General features: G+C 40.8%; 1 protein-coding gene across 1 annotated transcript in view; it reads right to left on the reverse strand.

Annotated features, from left to right (window-relative positions):
• PDZRN4 (PDZ domain containing ring finger 4) overlaps positions 1-20,754 on the reverse strand; it is a gene marked incomplete at its 5' end in the record, with an annotated part of 346,998 nt that overhangs the window by 134,432 nt on the left and 191,812 nt on the right.

The following is a 20,754-nucleotide window of genomic DNA, read 5'->3' on the forward strand; positions in this document are numbered from 1 at the left end:
GGGGGGGGAGAATTTTGGGAACCAGTTATGTCTGTCCCGGGCAGACATAACTGATGCTGTTCTACAGACGCTGACAACCTGATGCTGAGTAGCAGAGAAGCTGGAAAAGCAAGATAGTGTCAGTGGGGCAGATAGGACCTGAAGTGTAGAAAGTGGAGACAGGGAGCTGGGGGAAGAGCTGTGAAAAGGCATGGATGGCTTCAGAAAACCAGAGGGCTGCTGCTGAAGGAGAGGAGAGGTGAGGTAGGGAGAGAGGGGAAGAAAGGCTGAGGAGAGAAACTCCAGGCTGTGGCAACTGGTATAGAGCATCGGGTGGGGAGAGATTCAGATGATGAAAACAGTGGTCTCTTCATTAGAATTGCAGCGGAAACCATAGTGACTTTTACCAAATAAGACAGTGCTTTTCTGATAAAATAAAATGAGCTTAATATAGAACTGTGAGTGTGACATGCACACATCTTGGGACAAATACGGAAGAATACATATGAAGCAATACTGATCAACCAAAGTATTTTAGAGGAAAAATACACTGAGAGTTTTTTGAAAAGATGGCAGTTCACGAAGATTTTCCAGGTTGGTGTGTTCGACAGAACCCTAGTGCTGCAGAGCTACTTAGCAGCTGTGGAGCTGCTCTTAGCATCTTACTGTTATTGAACTGTTTGAATTGGGTTTGCTGAGACAGTTGAAAGGAGAGATGGCTTTCTCACACTGACTCTAAAAAGGCGGTGGCTGTTTTTCTGTGGCCTGGAGACACAGTGGTCTTCTATGTAGATTTTATGAAGCTATGTTTTGTTTCTTGCTGGCAATATGGCTCAGCTCTCTGGCTTCCATGGCCTGTAAGTTATGAAGTGATAAGACTGTCTTTTCTGTGGAATTCTGTGTCCAGATTGCTTATTAACCCCGCTGTCTAGTCAAATTTCTTCTAAGGTCTATTGTAATTTGTATTTATTTCTCTTGTGGGGATGAATTTCATACTATTTGAAACTTTAGTCTAATTCACTACCAAAAAAGGTCACAGATAATTTTGAATGCTACAAGAAAATAATAATTAAAAAAATCCCAAAATGCCTGTATTATAGACTTGAAGGTTTAAACATATCATCTTGATAGCATTGTGTATAACTCCTTCAGAATATGCAGATCTGTGTGGCTCAGTGTGGGGTCCTTTAGCAACATGAGGCTGTGCAATTTAAATCGACTAGAAGTAATCAAATCATAAATCCAGGTGCTCAGGGTCCATGAACAAGGGCTGAGTAGCCCTTTGGGGCTGGTATCTTTTGACCACACAGATATAGACTATTTATTTGATTTCAGAAAGCTGTAGCACATAGTGATGGCTGACACCATTGTTCTACATTAGGGAAAGGCCTTGCCTCAAGCCTGATTGTTTTTATTCACTCCGCAGTTAATCCAAGTGTTTGTATGGCACATGATCATTAATATTGCTGGAAATGTGGACCAGCCGGGCTAAGCCAATTTGACAGCTGTTCACAGATACACCCTATGGTCAAAGCCCAACAATAGCTTCTGTCATCCTTGTGACCAAGGTCAATAGGGGAGAATGTCTTTTACTTTCCTGCCCCCAACCCCAAGAGGCCATATTATCCATTGTGTTCAAATTATTCCATACGTCCCTGGGCTGCCAAATTCCCTCAAGGGAACTCACTCCAATCTATTACACACACACACACACACACACACACACACACACACACACACACACACACTTTAAAGCATGTGATTCTAGCATTCTCCAAAGAAAGAAACAGTCCTTTAATGAAAGCACAAGGACTTCGTGGTGGAAAAGAGGAGCAGAGGCCAAAGCCCGGAGCTGCTGCTGCTACTGCGCAGGACTCACTGTCCCCATAACACACTGAATAACACGATTAAACAAATGCATTTGAGCATTCCGGAAATAGCTTGCTGTTTCACAATTTGCTGAACACAAAGATAACATTCAACAGATCCAAGGAAAACCTTGGAAGATGAGGCTTTCCAAAATCACTACAGTTTTGGCTTCAGTTTACAATAATGGTCAATTCAATTATCAGCTATCACAGAGCATAAAACGAGGGGCTTATGATTGCTCCCAGAAGGAGAGAACCCTAAGATGGAAGGCACCCCATCTTACTGATTCTGTTCCTGACAATTCAGCAAAATGTCTCCTGACTTTAAACAATGGTAGGGCTAGTAAGTTCATCTCGCGAAGATCAAACATTGCAGGGCACTGGCTTGTAAAAGCTAAGCAGACTGATGTCCCCGTGAATTGGAGACTGTTTGGTAAACCTGGCTAATTAAAGCACTTAACAAATGGGGGGTCCACCCTCTAAATCTCTTGTTGGTACTAGAGAATTCTCATTTGCTCTTTCAGAGGGATAATCAATTGAAGGGCGCATTTTTCTTCTCTTTGTTCTTTCCCATCAATTTTAATGTGTACAGGACATCAGTCACACAAAATGTAATGGGACAAGAAGATGGATGAGTACATCTGAAGTCACTAGTCACAGGCCAGAAACATCCTGACAAGGTGGTGGTGGCAGTGCAGGGTTCAACAACATGGCCTGGCCATGTTTAGTGAGACTGACTGTGCAACTGCGTGGCATGGGATTAGCACCCACTCGTTTTCCATACACAATTCATCACATCTTCACTGGTCACACTTTCAAAGACACACCTCCTCAAACATAGTCTAGTGACACTGTTCATTTCAGAAAGGGATTTAAACTAACCACAAAGTGGATAGGAAGGAGAATATTCTTGTCTTTTTTTTTTTTTTTTTTTTTTTGGTTTTTTTTTTTTTTTTTTTTTGGTTTTTTGAATCTGAGTTTCTCAGTGTAACAGCTCTGGCTGTCCTAGAACTTGCTCTGTAGACCAGGCTGGCCTCGAACTCACAGAGATCTGCCTGCCTCTGCCTCCCAAGTGCTGGGATTAAAGGCTTGTATGGAGCCAGATTGTCTCCTGTCTGTTTGGAAGGAACACTTAATTATGGCCTAGGAAATGTGCCCCACATGACAAGTTGACCTGGGGTATCCTGAGGCTACTGAGTGCTGAGACATCTTCAGGACCAAGCCTTCTCTCCCTGGGGCTGCTAACCCTGGCATCTCTGTGGCTCAGCTTGAGGGGGGCCCATGGTTCAGAGCTATAGCCATAAGCAGGACAAACATATACAAAGGTAGGTAAGGCAGCCATGCAGAGGGGTGGCTGCTCTCCCTGGCTGGAGACAGCTGTACAACCAGCATCACCTTAACCTCAGCTTCAGCCTCATTCTCCATTCGGGGGGGGGGGGGTTCTTTGTTCAGGCTGACCCCAGTTCTACAATTTCCTCTGCCCAGTCCTCTCCCCTTTCCCTGCTGCTATTATTACTGACACTGTGTGTTGTATATTATTACCATATTGAACTTGCACAGCTGAAAAGATTATGTATTTATACTTAAAAATTAAATCATATTATGTATAATGTTTTAAGAAAGGAGTTTGAGGCTAGCAGGACTTAACTAAAGACACTAACACATTCCAGGTAGGCCTCATTTGCTAGGAATGATGGGTCCTTTCAGAGAACCCAAGGTAACACCAGGATGACATGATTGCTTATTGGCTACTATTTGTTACTACTGAGACAATGTCACTGATACAGAAGTACAGATTTCATAAGGCCCTGTTAGCCACCACTCTGTTGCTCATGCGCTTTCTAAAAGCACTGATTAGGTACGGATATTAAAAATTAAATCTTTATGAAGCAGATCAGTGTAAGAGTCTCATCTACATCTCAAATTAACAAGTATTTTTCCTTCTTTTAGAATTTTCTGTGATCTCTGAAACATAGATCATTCTGGCCAGGATGCTGTGAATACTTCAAAGCTGTCAAAGCAAAGCAAACTTCAAAGGGAGGAGCTGGAGTTGAAATTACTTTTTGGATGTGGCAGAAAAGCGACACCTGGGTATTTATGGTGAGAAAGGAATGGGCACACCTGGGAGCAGCCGTTAGCACGCCGATGACAATGTCGCTTATGTGCTCAAAGACATGGTACAGACAGTGTCTGTGACTCTGCAGGAAAGCTGTACTTCACTGAGATTAGCACAGGAGTGTGGTCGCCTTAGAAATGGCAGGCGAGACATTTGTGTGCCTGCTTCTGTCAAATTCTCCTCCTATTGCTCTCCCAGATCAGTTATAAGCTCTCAAATCTATCCTGGAAGAGCAGGACATGATGGCCTTGCTGTCCAGAGACTAGAGATATTGTGAGAGATTCTTCTTCTTCTTCTTCTTCTTCTTCTTCTTCTTCTTCTTCTTCTTCTTCTTCTTCTTCTTCTTCTTCTTCTTCTTCTTCTTCTTCTTTTGGTTTTTTTTTTTTTTTGGTTTTTCAAGACAGGGTTTCTCTGTGTTGCTTTGGCTGGGCTGGACTCACTTTGTAGACCAGGCTGGCCTCGAACTCCCAGTGACCCACCTGCCTCTGCCTCCCAAGTGCTGGGATTAAAGGTGTGCACCACCGCTGCTCGCCGTTTAAGCCCATTTAGCCATTTAGTAACAATGTGCTTTTAAGCTTAATTTTGACAACTTTTTAATAGTTTGCACCCAAATTGACTCCAGAAACATAGACAAGGATATCCATTTCATGTCAGTAATTCTTAGCTATACTTTATATATATATAAATTCTTGTTCATGGCACACAATATAAAGAAGTCTATACTATTTATACATTTCTGGAGGGCACTGATACTGGCTAGTGTGGGACTACTAAAAATGGATAACCAGCTAGTTAGTATTTGTTGGTTGAAGAGGAGATTATTTTCTGTGGATATTTACTCTAAAATTCATATATACTCATATTAAATGGAAATAGTGCTCTGGCCTATTTTTCAATTGTATCAACCAACTCTACTCGGTGATGTCATGCTGAATAAAACTCAAACTTCTTAACTCAAGTTTTTAAAAGTTTCTGAAGTTTGGATAGATGTACTCTCAAACAGGGACACTACCTTTACGGACAGTTCCTCAAACTGTTACCATTCATAAACGAGTAGCATCTGCCTTCTTCCCCTGCCCTCGATCGATTTTCTGGGGAGCAGAGTGAGCCTCTGGCTCGACAAAGCAAATATGCTTAGTGTTTCATTAGCAATTAGATCAGAGTTAATTTTTATGGGATATGAAAGTGAGCCTTGGATTTAAAACACAAATGTCTTACCCTTTCTGAAATTCCTATGTAAAGTTATCTGTGGGCTATAAGTCCTTGTCCTTAAAATTTTGGCTGATGCCTGCTGTTTAGGATACCTTATCTGCACTTTTGCTACATTCGTCATGTGTTGAAAAATACCCCAGTTCTTAAAAGTGATAGCTACAATAAGTAAAAGAATACAGTTTGCTGATTTTGGAAAAATGTATTCTTAAATTGAACCAGGTTTTAAAAATAATTTTTAAGACCTACTTTTTGTTTCATATGGTCTTAATTAACACATTAGCAATGAGGAAATTTTCACCTTAGTGCTAGAGTAACTATGAAACCCAAAGGCATCATTGTTAAGGCAAATGCAGGTGGATTATAGCTTATTTTACACCGTCACCTTAAATTCCTGTTCCCCTGAAGCTGAGCATGTGTAAGATGGGTACTTCAACAATCCAGGCACATTTTACTATGTCACCAATGGTTATAAATCATTGAAGGAAAAAAACCTTTTAAATTACTCTTACATCAAATATCTTAATTTTACAACATAAAGGAAAGCGAAACTCTGACAGAGGCTAAATCAATAACTGATTCATTTAATCATACAGAATCATATTCTTTATATTATACACAAATAAAACATGTCCTATTTTAGGTACTCAATTTAAATGTTTGGTCTATGACACAGCAAATCATCCCACAGAGACCTGAGGCCTTCATTTCATTTTGGCCAGCAGATCCAGTTTGCCCTCCTCTGCAGCTCTTGGTGCAGCCTACGTTAACAGAGCTGAAGAGAGGAGGGCAAGGCCTCATCTCGTCTGAATTCTGTGTCACCATCATCATAGACCCATTTAGTGACTTGTCATAGACTTAGGAAACACCTGTTGGAGTACTGGGTCTGACTCTCTGGACGCAGAGATAGGAGAGTCTTTAGTCTGCAGAGATCTGGAGGCCACAGCAAACCGTGTGTACACAAGGTGAGCATTCTACACTTATTATGGCAGAAGCAGTAAGCACTGCATATTTTGGAAAAAGAAAAATAAGTCTACCCATTTCAAGTACTCCGGGGAGGTTGCATGGGAGGTGGGGGGGATGACCCCAGACTCACACCCTGAGGTGTTCTAGAACTCAGCTAAGCAGCACCGGGAACACATCTCCTTTTCAACCTTCTTAGTGCTGCCACCCTTTAATACAGTTTCTCATGCTGTGGTGACCCCCAACCATAAGGTTATTTTTGTCATTACTATGTAACTATAATTAGGCTACTATAATGAATCATAATGTAAATAAACATCTGGTATGCAGGATATCTGATATGCAAACCCCTTGAAAGGGTTGTTTAAATCCCTGCATGGGTCATGATGCACAGGTTGAGAACTGCTCGGTTAGACTAAGCCTGTATGGGTACCTGTTCCTGCTTGGACCCTGTGCGAGATGGTGGCACTGCCACATTTCATGGAGTAAATATGGAAAAGAGTCACAAGAACCAAAGGCGTATTTATTGTTTCTTTCTTTATTTAAATGAGTTTAGACACTGTAGAAAAGGGATTTGTGTTGAATGACCAGAAGATGGGAAAGTTCATTTTATTTACAAGTATGGATTTACAGTTGGTTTGGCTAAAATGCGGGCTATTAGGAGAAGGATGTGTGTGTGCCAGATATGGATTATAGAAAGGCAGGAATGACAGTCAATCTTTTATATTAATAATCTTTCATAGAAATAAAGAATTTGATTTAAATGAGTTAAAGAAATGGTAAAGTAGGTAATTGAAAATATGTATATTTCCTCCATATACCAGAAGGGGATCTGGTGTGGATTCTTCGAATGAAAAAGTTAAATAGTGTCTCTTACTCTTTTTCTTCCCTCGACTTCTCTCTCCCGTGCCATGTCATATCATATCATCCTTTTTGTTTGTTTGTGACAGGCTCTTTCTGTATCATGCTTCAACTGGCAGCAAACTCATTCTCCTCTGTCTCAGCCTCTGACTACTGGGTTATAGACTTGAGTTTCACACTGGATCCCTTCCCTTTTTCCTTCCTTGATAAGATATTTACCAAATGCTCATTGTGTGTCAGAGGCTCAATACTTGTGGATCAACTCAAAGGGAATGAGTCATATGGTTTGTTACTAATTTTAACATGGACTTTACTATTAGATTAAACTCTTATTTGAAGTTCAAGATGTTCCTCTTGCTAGCAGTATGAATTTGTCTTGTGATTTCTTTGTGTTTCTGTAAAATGGGTACAGTGTTACCTACTCCCCAAGGACATTGTTAGATTGAAATGAGATTAAAACCACAAGAGTTAGTATCTCCAGCATCCCTGGAGTGTGCTATGCATTTTAAATGTAACATCTCATTTAATCCTCAACAACACACTTCAAGGTTGATATTAAGCCATTAAATAGTGGCTAATAATCTTATGTTACTAAATTACAGTGATGGAGTGTTTAACATTGGACAATACATGGGCAAGACCATTTAGAAGAACAGTTTCACAGTGGTCACACTTGCATAGGGTAGTCAACTCAACATATTAAAAACATGAGTCATTTGATACCCTATGAGCATATACAGGGGGAGGTAATCCCCCTCAGGGACAGTCATAGGGGAGGGGAATTAGGGGAAAATGTGAGGGAGGGAAGAATGGGAGGATACAAGGGATGGGATAACCATTGAGATGTAACAAGAATAAATTAATAAAAATTAAAATTAAAAAATTAAAAAAATAAAAAAAAACATGAGTCATTTAGGAAGTACAGGGCACACTTGAAGAAGGACTTGCATGCTTAATCTGCTACCAATCAGCTTAGCACGGTGGTGCTTCTTTAAGTCACCTGTCAAACAACCAGTGTTTCCACATGTTCAATGATCTCATTTTCCTGTTTCTGCTTGCATCTTCCACGTGCATGGTGCCTGGTAGTCACAGCATCAGGACCATTTATTTTGCATCTCAAAGCTGCCAGCACTGACCTTATCTCATACTTTAGTCAATCTCTTCCCATTTTCCACAAGGTATGCCCTACAAGTCATCTTCTCGTGCCTGTTTTTAAGCTGCAGCCTAGACTCCCAATGCCTCCATCTGAATGGATTTATCAGAGGAAAAGGCATGTGACCTTCACTTTGGCTTGTAATGAAGACCATGAATCTTAAGAGACTTGGGGATAAATGGTTAGTCCAGAAAAACATCTAATTTCTACTGAGATGAGATCAAATTAAAAAAACAAAAGCTACAGCTTTTCTATAAAGCTACATAAGGAAAGAAGGAGAAAGGGCTTCACACGAGCCTGAAGAAACATAAAGTAAGATTTACAGCTTGTTACAGAATGACATTAGCAATTAGATGTTATATGTAGAAACACAAGAGAACAGAGAGAACATGGGGTTGCTACCATTTAAGCTTTTTATTGAATAAACAATGAACTCTTCATAATACCCCCCTTTTTAAAGCTGGCATTTCACATTGAGAGAGATAGAATTAAGAAAGAAGAAATGACAATGGTCTGAAGGAGGAGATGGGGCAGTTAATAATAATGATGATGATGATGGGTCTTTAATAATCACAGCTGCCTTGCTAGAACTGGAAACAAGAAGACAGAACTACCACCTGGTGGTACTTCAACCCACGAGTTACAAGAAGAAGAACTTTGTTAAGAATGATGCTGAAACGTATGAGGATGCTTGGCCCAGGATGGGTAAAGAGAGAAAGTTGTTGCTAAAGATTGACTGAGGGGGGGAGGAGCCTGTTCTGGCTCCCACCCTCAGCCATGAATCCTGAACATTTCAAGAGTACGGATCACAGAACCACAACCCAGGGCCTCTTCTTGATTGCCTAGTGATTTAATTCTGGTGCCTTCCTTCATCATTTAGTAAGATTGATTGAGCACCCAATTAAATGACTTGTGAAGATTCAATATGTGAGAATCTACTTATATAAAATGAATGTACTGAACGCTGATTGCTGTAGAAGGATTTTTCACTATCAATTAATCTTTATACTTAATTACTTAACTCTTATAAAGTTAAGAAACTACTATTTGCTAAAGATATGCAATCATTTGTTACCAGCTAACATGACTGGAAATGAATAATAATTGTACATATGTTAAGTAACTATGTAAATCACATAGTATAATTTGGAAATATCTTCAGTAAAAAAATGAAATTAAAGTTTTTCTTAATTAAATTATCCTACTCACCTAAACAGTCCAGACAATTTGAATAGTACAATATTTTGGCATTCCTACCAGTCCCCCTTGGGCAACATGTCTTTCCTGTGCATAACCTAACAAGGAAAGTGTTTTCATCTAAATGGCTATGCAATTACAGATGGCTGACCTCCAATGTCTAGATCAATTAAATAAGTGGCAGGAGTCTAAAGCAGTGATATACACGTTAGTAAAATGTGATATTTTGATCTTTCCAATAGGGAAACTCACTTTACTTATTAAACTTACATATATAAATTAAGTAAAATATTTGTTTTTATGTTTTCTTGTATTTATTTGTGTGTGTGTGTGTGTGTGTGTGTGTGTGTGTGTGTGTGTGTGTGTGTGTGTGCGTGCCAGCCATCATAGTGGGTGTACAAAGTTGAGGAGACAACCTTGCCTCAGTTCACTCTCTACACATGGGTTCCAGGGGTCAACCCACATGGGTTGCCAGCCATCAGGATTTGCAGCAAGCTCCTTTAATGGCTTAGCCATCTTGCTGACTTCCAAATCATTTTTATTAAAAAGTCCTTTACAAAGCTAACACTTAAGGTTTCTTCAAATGTCTTGGGCACAGGCTGAACTATGAGGTGGGACCAGCAAAAGCTACAGGGAACACGTGAGTTCAAATGACAGCCACAGCATCCCAGGTCAATGCAAGATGATCAGCTCCTTGTATGTTTTATGTTTTCATCAGTCATCTCTGGATATGTGCCTTCCAGGGAGAGGAACAACCTTGGGTGAGCTGGTTCTCTGTAGTTAAGAAGCCCATGAATGAACCAGTAGTGACTCTTCAGCTGCGAGGACTCCCAGTAGCTGGGGCCAATGATGTTTCCTGGGAGGTCTCTGGGAACACACGATAAAAATGCCTTTCTCATCCCTTCACTCCAGTGCACCAACTGTATTGGCTGCTTTCTATAACTCTGTCCTCTTAGCTCCTCCCACATGTCAGATCATTCTCAGGCTACAAGAAGTTGTTTTCTGCACTGCTTTTTCTCCTTTTTTGTTTCTTGGCTGTGCCTTCATGACTCGTTCATAACGCTCCCCTGTTCTTAGTTCTCACTTGCCTGGGTGCGCACCTCCAACCGTGGCACATGTCAAGGTTTGGCTTACAGTATTTCTTATTCAATTTGGGAATGTGTGGCTGCATCAACAGCCTTCTTTCTGTTCCTAGGACTCACTTTACTTCTCTTACTGTTCTCTTTGTCAGCATGAGTACATATGGTGTCTCCTAAACCAGAAACCTATTGACTTTTCCTTCACTAGAAGAGGCCTCTAGTTTGACCTCTTCACATGGCCATGGCTTCCTAGTTGGTTTTCTTTTGTATATTTCTGCTGAAGTATACCATCAACCAGCCCCAAACATACACTGAAGCCAACCTATCACTGCTCTCTCTCTGTCTCTCTGTCTCTGTCTCTGTGTCTCTGTCTCTCTCTCTCTCTCCATCCAACCCTCCCTCCAAAGGAAGAGGAGGAAGAGGAAGAAGGAGGAGGAGGAGGAGGAGGAAGAAGGAGGAGGAGGAAGAGGGGGACAAGGAAGAGGAAGAGGAGGAGGAGAAGGGAGGAGAAGGCAAAGAAAGTAGAAGAGGAGGAGGAGAAAGAGGAGGAGACAGAGAAGACAAAGGATGAGACCACAGGGGAATTGTTCGGTCTTACCTACTCTCCAGCCTTGTCTAGAGTTCTCCCTCTTTAGGCTTTTTTTTTAAAAAAACACTTTCTTTCTTTCTTTCTTTCTTTCTTTCTTTCTTTCTTTCTTTATTTATTTTTTCTTATTAATTTATTCTTGTTACATCTCAATGGTTATCCCATCCCTTGTATCCTCCCATTCTTCCCTCCCTCCCATTTTCCCCTTATTCCCCTCCCCTATGACTGTTCCTGAGGGGGATTACCTCCCCCTGTATATGCTCATAGGGTATCAAGTCTCTTCTTGGTAACCTGCTGTCCTTCCTCTGAGTGCCACCAGGTCTCCCCCTCCAGGGGACATGGTCAAAGGTGAGGCACCAGAGTATGTGAGAAAGTCATATCCCACTCTCCACTCTACTGTGGAGAGTGTTCTGTCCATTGTCTAGATCTGGGTAGGGGTTTAAGGTTTACCGCCTGTATTGTCCTTGGCTGGTGCCTTAGTTTGAGTGGGACCCCTGGGCCCAAATCTGCCTATCATAATGTTCTACTTGTAGGTTTCTAGGACCCTCTGGATCCTTCTACTTTGCCATTCTCCCATGATTCTCTCATCTAGAGTCCCACTAGAATGTCCTCCCCTCTGTCTCAGTTTCCTGGTAAGTGAAGGCTTTCGTGGGACATGCCCCTTGGGCTAATATGCAGATATAAGTGAGCATATACCATTTGAGTCTTTCTGCTTCTGGGTTAACTCACTCATTATATCAGACACCTTCTAATGCACTACCTGTTTGTCATTTTTTCTATTCTTCCATTTCCAGTTTCCCTCCACCTCTCGCAGTTCCCTGTCTGTCGATCTGACATCTTGGCGCTCCTCTAACCACCCTTCAATATATCTGTTGGTTTCATGCTTCACTGAAAACACTGTATGGCACTATCCTGATTTCTCTCCCATCTGTTGTCAGTCTGGGTATTTCTCAAAGTTAAAGACAGTTGAAACTTTGCTTGTGCTCCCAGTCACAATCGGACTTGACATATATTTAAGAAGCCACTGTTTACAGAAAGGCTATTGAATTGGATGGCATATCTAGAGTTCTGTCTGTCACCTGTTGGATAACCAACGAAAGTCTGACTTTATTAGAGCATTTCTTCGCTTATTGGTTTTTAAGGACTAGACACTTCCTTTAAGTAAATAAAATAGAATATTTTAATAATAAATAAAAGATAAGTTTATTATAGGAATTTGTCGGGGAATGAGACCATTTTGACAACCCAGAGCTTATTCTTTGGGCTCCTCTTTGCATATAAACACCTATTTGATTTCTCTGGTGTCTCTGATCCTTGTGTGGGTATGGCCCGCTATTTATAAAGGACTAGGTGCCTTGGGCTCCTTAGTTTAAGCAAAACACCATGTATTCCTTTCTGCCACACAATTCCATTACTAACGATCTGTTTCATAGACTACATTTTTGAGACCAAAAGACATGTTAAATGAACATCTAGTCACTTGTACATGCTACTTGCCCTTGGTCTAAGAAGCTTCCAGATATGTGGCTGTGAGTGGGGTGGTTTGATTCTAAAGCTGTGGTTTAAAAAGACATCCCAGTCAACTTTAATAAGAGTTTGCAGGCAGTATGGAGCTTAAGAACACACAGGCACCTGACCTGCCTTCCAGAAACTTCCAATTCATTCATTAAAAAGGTAACTATAATGCCAGACAGACACAAAAAAAGCCGATCTAACATGTACAAAGAATTCTACAAGGACCCGAAGGGCCCCAAGATGGGACAGAATTTCTTTCCATGCATTTGTTTTAAAATAGCTCTGACCCAGGAGAAGTTTGAATAGTGATAGGGAAATATTCCTGGAGGTAAAAAAAAAAAAATGTTCCATGGGAGGTAACAGAAGAGCTCTGAGGGCACAAATTAGGAAGCTGATTTAGACAGAAGAGTCTTCAGCAATTGCACCTTACAGTGAGATAGCTGTACCATTTGATAATGATTGGGAGCCAGTGACTCTGTACAGAAACCCCTACTACCTAACTTCTGGCTTTCTGAGATTAAATTGTTGTCTCTGATTTAGCAAGTAACACTCTTGCATTTAAGTGAAATCTTGTAAACACATTCTGTGGAGCGAGCACAAACTTTTATACACGTGCTTCTCATTTTAATACATTGCTCAGTGCTATGAAGCACACCATTGATAATGTTATTATTTAGCCATTCAAAAAGTTACACTTAATTTATATGAACAGTGAGGTTAAGAAACCATTAGATTAGGCACCAGTGTTGGGTGTCACTCAGAAGAACAGGCACTGTTGGAGTCAGAAATGCCTGACCAGCTTCAGCACCAGCATGGGACAGGTGGTTGTTTAATCACAAAACGGGCAGTCAACAGAAGGGCATTGTTCAAATTACCCACTTATTAATTCTTAAGAGGTTAATAAATGACTTACTCTGCATAAAACAAGTTGCTTCAGAAAACAGCTGTGTCCCTGGAACACCGTGCAAAGGGGGCCTTATCTGTCCCAGCCCTAGATTCAGCCTTACAGCTTCAGACTAGACCCTGACTGGCCCGGCCCCAGCTGAAAATAATTCTCTTGAGGCGACATCCCATCGCTTCGGCCAACGGAAGTCTCGGCTCTTCTGTGAGAGCCAAAAAATACCACCAAAATAGAAATGACATCATCAGCTGCCTGAGTACATCATTCAGGCGGCCTCACTGGGCTCCTCGGAGAGCACGCTCGCTGCTTTTCCTGCAGTCATAAGCCTGTTCTACTTGGCTTGCTTATCGGCTCACCAGATCCAGAAAGGAAACGTGGAAAGTTCAAAACCATAAAGATCCTATCATAAAGAAGGGTGCGTTTCGCTGGCGGGAACACCTCGTGCATTCACTCGTCACACCCTCCCATCCCCCCACGCCCATAAATGAGAATGTTTCTCAGCTCGTAAAACAAACAAACAAACAGACAGACAGACAGACAGACAGACAAACAAAATGCATGTGACATAGGAATTACACCTATACAGATAGACAGTTTCGGGGCAGTCAGCTGTGCATTGCTTCATCTCGACGCACTCGCTAGACATCGGTCTCCAGTCTCAAGGAGGTTTTGACAACTGTAAGGGCAGCTATGTGTCCTCCGGAACACCTGGTCGAAAATGTGCTGACTTTCATGTGCTCTCCGAGCTGCCTTTCCTCAAATAAAAATGGAAAATGGTTTGCTGCCCCTCGGTGTATTATATGAGCCTATCGCTGCTTTCCTTTGATATCTTATCTATCCATTAACTCAATAAAATAGACGGCAAGGCTGGGGAATACGCTGCAGGAGGGCCCCTCTCGGAAAACGCAGGCGAGATCTTTAAGCTGAGGTTTTAACTTATCTAATAAAAGCCCGTTAAATGGAAGCTAATCCTTCATTTCGCCCCTTTATTAAAGGCCATAAGTACTGCAGCTCAGGAGTAGAGAGAATAAAATGAATGGCTCGAGGAGCACAGGCAGAGAGGCAGGAAAGAGCGTGGCTTAGCTGTTTGCTCAAGATTTGCTAAGCACAGGAAGGCAAAACTCACAGAGAAGCATTCTCAAACTCCTTAACAAAGGGCTCCTGCATCTGAACAGACACAGTGCTGCCTGCTGGATACAGTAACCATGCCCCCATAGGATGTAAACATTGTATGCCAGGCATAATTGGGGGTGCAAGCCCCCCCTCCCGCTGCATATACCCACGACACTATGCTTTTATATAATTTGGATTTGGGATTTAAAAACCACCGCCAACAGATTGATGAACCCCACTTCCTTGCACCTTGACCACGGAAAAGCAACGCTGGAAGTCAAACTCAAAGAAGCAAACTAGAGGAGAGTGCTCCACCTGGGGACCGTTTTCGGGAATCAAAAAGCAAGCATCCAGGAAACAGCCTTACTTTAGCTCACACTTGTAAGTTTATAGGTTTTTCCTTTCCAAAGGAAAGCCAAAGGTATTGCCCCCTAGTGTAATTAACAATGTTAATCTTCTTTTTCCTCTCTCTGGTGATAAAGGAATCATTTTTTATATTTAATTAATGCAGAGGATCATTTTGGAAACCGGCTAATGAGCCTCTGATCACATTACCATGAAAATGTGCATTAACATTGCAACTGAGGAGGCTGTTTCATGTGTAGCAAATCCACTTTGTAATTATCCCACTGTGAAATGAATCATGTTGGGGGATCTGAGGGAGCCAGTAGGCAGTGGGCACTTAGACCATCAACATCCCAAACACTGTCCTTTAGCTGCAATATTGTCTAAAAACAAAAGTGGTACTGTCACGTTTGGGGCAAACTGGAAAAAGAAAGACATAAACTTTATTCTGTCAGATGAAGCATTTGCATGTAAGCATTGCTTAAATAAAATAGTAAATTATTGGTTATATTAAAATTATGGCAGATGACTATACAGTTTCCTTATCTTTAGTCAGAAAAGCCCTCATACGCATTAGAGAGATATTTGAATTTATATGATTTTTCTCTAGGTCAGACATGCACACTGTAATAAACTCTTGCACTTAGTTTATAGTGCTAAAAGAAAATAGAACAAGGATCCAAAAATAGATGGTAAGAAAATTCCTTTTTCTCTTTTTAAATTGATGACATACCATATATTTTCCTTTATACACAAATACCAAGTCTTTTTCTTTAACCAAAGCCAGGAAAAAAAAAAGTCTCATTAATCAAATAATTTCCTCTGGCTAACCAGATTTGGCAAGAAACTTTTCCTGTCTACTCAAAATAACTGAGATCAGAGACCTATTATCTCCCAGTATTTATGCAGACAATGATACAATTGATTTTCAAATGTCAACATGATCCCAAAACCAAAGAGGTCTCCGAAAAAAAAAATCTAGCCAAAGATCCTGTGCTCCTCTGACTTGACAGGCATCTTGGCAGCAGATACACAAAATGTTAAAAGAATCCCACAGGAAGTCATCTGAAGGGGGAGTGACGAGGAAACTGAAAACTGCCACCCAAACCTCGAATAAAAGCCCCCAAACAGCAAGTCTGCCCTCCATCCCCAAATACACTTGAAAGACAGAAATCAAGCAAGCCAGAAATCATTCCCCAGCGCTCAGAGGAACACAAAGCCTGGCTGCTTAGTTGCTGCTTGCGGGACCTGCACTCACCTGGGAAACTTCGTACAGCAGTTTGTAGTGTTCCTCTCTTTTCTGAAAAGTGCACAAATTGCAGCCCATTCTAGGAAGCAGAGAGAGAGCACAAATCTTCTAGTTTCCCCAGAACTGAAAGGCAAGTGAACTGAAAGGGAATCACCCTCCAGACTTGACTACTGTTTTTCATCAGTCACTTCGGTCCAGAAACAGACAAACCGCTGTTAGCTGAAAGCACAAGCCAGGGTGCATGCTCTCCTCCTCCGCGTTCGTTCACGAAGTATCTTGCACTCACGATACACACAGAGTTTCCAGTCAGTTCATGGCAACACTCCCCCTGTCTCTGCATCAGTGCACATGACTACACAGATTCCAGCTCATGAATATTAATAGTGCCTCATTGATTATTTATGACAGAACATGTTAGCAGGGTGGGGTGTCATAGCTGCTGCTGATGACAGATGAATATTCACTAATTAAGAAGCAAATGTAGTGTGGTTAAACAAAATTCACTTGTGTCAATACCATCTCTGTTTATTAAGGATAGAGGGGCTGAGCATAGGGCATTTTAAAAGAGCACACATTTAATTTCTCCGTTGATATGAGCTTCTAATATGGTAATAAAAAATTGAGAGACAGAAATTACTTAGTTCACAACTTCATATTTTGCAACAAAGACAAGAAATGTTTTCAGCATTATTTAATATAGGGAAGATGAATATAAGCAATTATTTAAATTTAGAAAATAAACCCAGAAACAAATGAAAATTATGGAGTTGGTATAGGAAAGGACGGGAGAGTTGTGTGGTGGCGGGGGGTGGGGGGGGTGGGGGGGTGGGGGTGGGGGGGTGGGGGGGAGGGCAGGGTGGGGAGGGTGGGGGGGAGGGCAGGGGGGTTCATTCCATTTTAATTTTGACCCTATAGAGATGATTGAGTAGATTATCTGTAGAAAGCAGTACACAGAGAAAATGCAAGGCACAGTCTCCCATGCAAATAAAGAACATTTAAGCAAGTGTGAGCAGATGACACTGGCACAAATAATAAATATTTTAATTAGATAATAAGGACATGACCATCAAATAGACATTTGAAACACCATAATGCATGTAGATCTATATTTAAAAATTAGATAAATACAATGCACTTCCTTAGATAAATTACCAATGTAGATAGTATTTATGCTAATTTTATTAAAGCCATATATAATATTTCAGGATGCTGACATTGGCAATATTCACATCCTAATGTGATGCACAGCGACTCCATTTGTGATTCTATATTTGGAATTCATAATATGCAAAGGTGAACTAGACTTAAAGATGAAGCTTAGCTCTGCAAGTAATAGAGTTAATCCATTTAATTTCACACTCACAAGTAGTTAACACTGGGTTGCAAGGTAGTAGTCTGAGTCCCTTAAAGGTACACCACAGACAGCCAAAGTAGATTAATAAAAGCCAATTGCTTCTGTTCCAACCCTGATTTATCTTAAACCTTTGCTAATTAAGAAGTATGTCCTTGTCCCAGCACATTTTAAACTTGATAAGGTAGCGAGTGGATTTGAAAGTAAAATAAATAAATAAATAAATAAATAAATAAATAAATAATTACTTGTATACTTGTGACTCTGGTGAGGAATCACAGTGGATTTCGAAGATGTTTACTCACTGGCCGTTTCTCTATAGATACTTTTTGGGGTCTGATTTCCTAAACGTTCTTGATCAAATGGCTAGAATCAATAGCAGGAAATAAATCAAATGAGTACTAATTGTTAACAAATTGGCTTTGCAACTAGCAACACCTCAACTCCAGCAAGTAGCCTGAGAGGAGCAGTCACTGTCAGCCATTTCCCCGGGGAGGTAATAATCAGATTTCCTGAGCCTAATTTCCCTGAACAGCCTGGACTGAAGCCAAGACCAGGGGCCTTCATGAAAGTAGCATGGTAATTGGCGGTACTCATGTGAACGAAGTTCACCACGATGTCCCGTAAATTAAAAACCACTTGTAGGAGACATTAATTAAGACTTGATCACTTTAGGGAACAAGTGTATCCAAAGAGGCAGTTGCAGGACATCCTATGAAGATCAGTGGTGGCCACAAACAGAAGATTTTCTAAGTGTGGAAGAAATAGTAGGATCTTTGATGTTATCATGTGTGGAGTTGTTAGAGCTCACATCTTCGAAGCACTCACTGATTGTATTTGGAAGTTTCTAGGTTGAGTTGTAAGTGAATTATAGATTCTCAGGGATTGATATTATGTACTTAATTATCCTGGTCAAGGACGTAGATTACAATAAGGCAAGGATGGTTTGTTCATTTATTGCTGTTTGCTGCCAACACAGACTAAACTCTTCTGTGGGAGGTTTTAAAAGCTGGATACGGAACTATCTAAGCTGTTATTCACTTGAAACTCTGGCTGTATCTTAGAGTTTGTTTTTAATTAAAAAATTAAACAATCAGAGCTTTGAAAATATTTTTCTCAAATTACCAGAGTGAGCGTTCCGGCGAAGTAAGCGATTTCAGTTGAGGTTGCCTGTCCAGTTCTGCACCTGCTCTTGGCTGTTGTGCTGATGCATTGCAAGGCCCTCTGTTCTTTTGTTCCCATCTGAGGGGAGCAAGTGTGGCTTCTCCAGTCATTTATCAGATGCTGCTCTTATCCCATTTACCCTGGAAAGAGTCCAGCCTCTGCTGCTAATGGGCTCATCCCAAAGAACTAAAGGGTGTTTTTTGAATAAAGGATCCATAATTCTGGAATCTTCCAAATTTCACTGGACTCTGAGGGTCAGATTTTTCTAGTGACTAAGCATCCTCTTTTGTATCAGAAGATTGTATAAAATTGGAAATCGAGAAAAATAACATTAATATGAATATTCTAAAAGCACAAATAGATTAGATATAGTTGTTTGGGGGCATTAATGAGGTAGGAGTATCTTTCCAAATATTCTCAGAGGAAAATCTTAGCAATGTGTGAGAATATATGTGTGTGAGTGGTGCATTTAAAGATATTGTTATTTATTTTCAGTGCCTTTAATTTGTAGTTACTGTTCCCCATACACATCATTCCAAACTGGACACGTCTTCATCAAGATCTGATTTCAATATCAAAGCTTAAACTGGCAGTGAAATGAAGGCATCAATAATTTTCACATTCATGTTAAACAACTTGTATCACTGAATAGCCAAAGAAGAGACAAGTGGGAATTTATCTTCGTGGAATTCTTCTGACTAATAAGTGAAGTCAGACATAGGCTGAACTTATGCCAGCGGTTTCTGTCAGTGGGCTACTCAGGCAGTCTAGTGACTGTGAACTACTGCCCCCCCCCCACATAACACCTACCCTCAAATGTATCAGAGATAAATGGATATTTTGTGTCATCTCATAGGAGAAAATGATGCCATTCAAAGGATTTCCAAAGGCAAACAGTTCATAGTGAGTGCTGTGAAGAGAGGAACATATTAAACCACACCATGAGCAAGCAATCACCAGATTGACACTGCTCATAGGGTTGTGTAGATGAAAATGAAAGAGGGATGAGAGAGAGAGAGAGAGAGAGAGAGAGAGAGAGAGAGAGAGAGAGAGAGAGAGAGAGAGAGACTATGTATTGAAAGAGACGTTCATGGTATTGCTGTACCGTATTTTGTAATATGTTTGTGATTTACTTGACAAAAATTATAAGTAAAACTAAGAAAGTGACTGCCGACAAGTCATGGTGGTGGTTATTTTTTAAGGAACACATAACTAGGCAGGGACACCAAAATGTTAGGACAGAGCTGGCAAAGTCAGAGCTTCTGGTGTCAGAGGTAGCTTTACTAGGCAATTAGTCACCAGATTGACTTTAGCTGTAGATGGTCTCTTTATTTGTGTTGTATTTTACAGTAAGATTTATTAGAAACTAACTCACAAGAAAACGTCTGTACCGTGACTTATCCCTGGCGTCAACGCGGTACTCTCATACCTACTTTTGCTTTCTTTGGTTCTGCCTTCTTTGGTTTGGTTGCCCTGAGTCAACTGAAGCCCCAAAACATACCAATTAAATTCCAGAAATAAATACTTCTGGGTAATGCCATGGAAGTCCATGCCTTCCCCTTTTTTCAGGCTAGGGAATTGAATCGATTTCTCCAAGGTATCCACATGTCCACTTGTCACTTAGTCACTGTTTCTTGGTCAGACCAATTGTATAGTACCATGTCACTTGTGTTCAAGTCGCCTCTAATTTACCTAAAAGCATTCCCAAGGCCCAGCATGGGTGAGGCTGGCAATTTAGACATGCAAAAGGGAAGCTATGCATTTCTTCAGATGCAAAGGTGAAAAGTTGAGACATTCAGAGAGAGAGAGAGAGAGAGAGAGAGAGAGAGAGAGAGAGAGAGAGAGAGAGAGAGAGAGAGAGAGAAAGAGAACATCCACAATGCCTTTCTTATGGTGTGTTTTTATAACCTCTGTTTTATAATGATGACTCTTTTTTTCTGTGCCCAAATTATAAATTAATCTGTGACATCGTTTGTGTAGAGGCAGAGACACAGTGTGGACATGTGTGTGTGCAAACGGCAGTTTTAGGCATCCACTAGGACTGTCAGAATGTAGCACTTAGGACGAAGAAGGCTCAGTGCCCACACTTTCAGTCCTTACTAAAA

Source organism: Acomys minous (assembly GCF_964271855.1).
Source record: "Acomys minous genome assembly, chromosome: 12".
NCBI classification, from domain to species: domain Eukaryota; kingdom Metazoa; phylum Chordata; class Mammalia; order Rodentia; family Muridae; genus Acomys; species Acomys minous.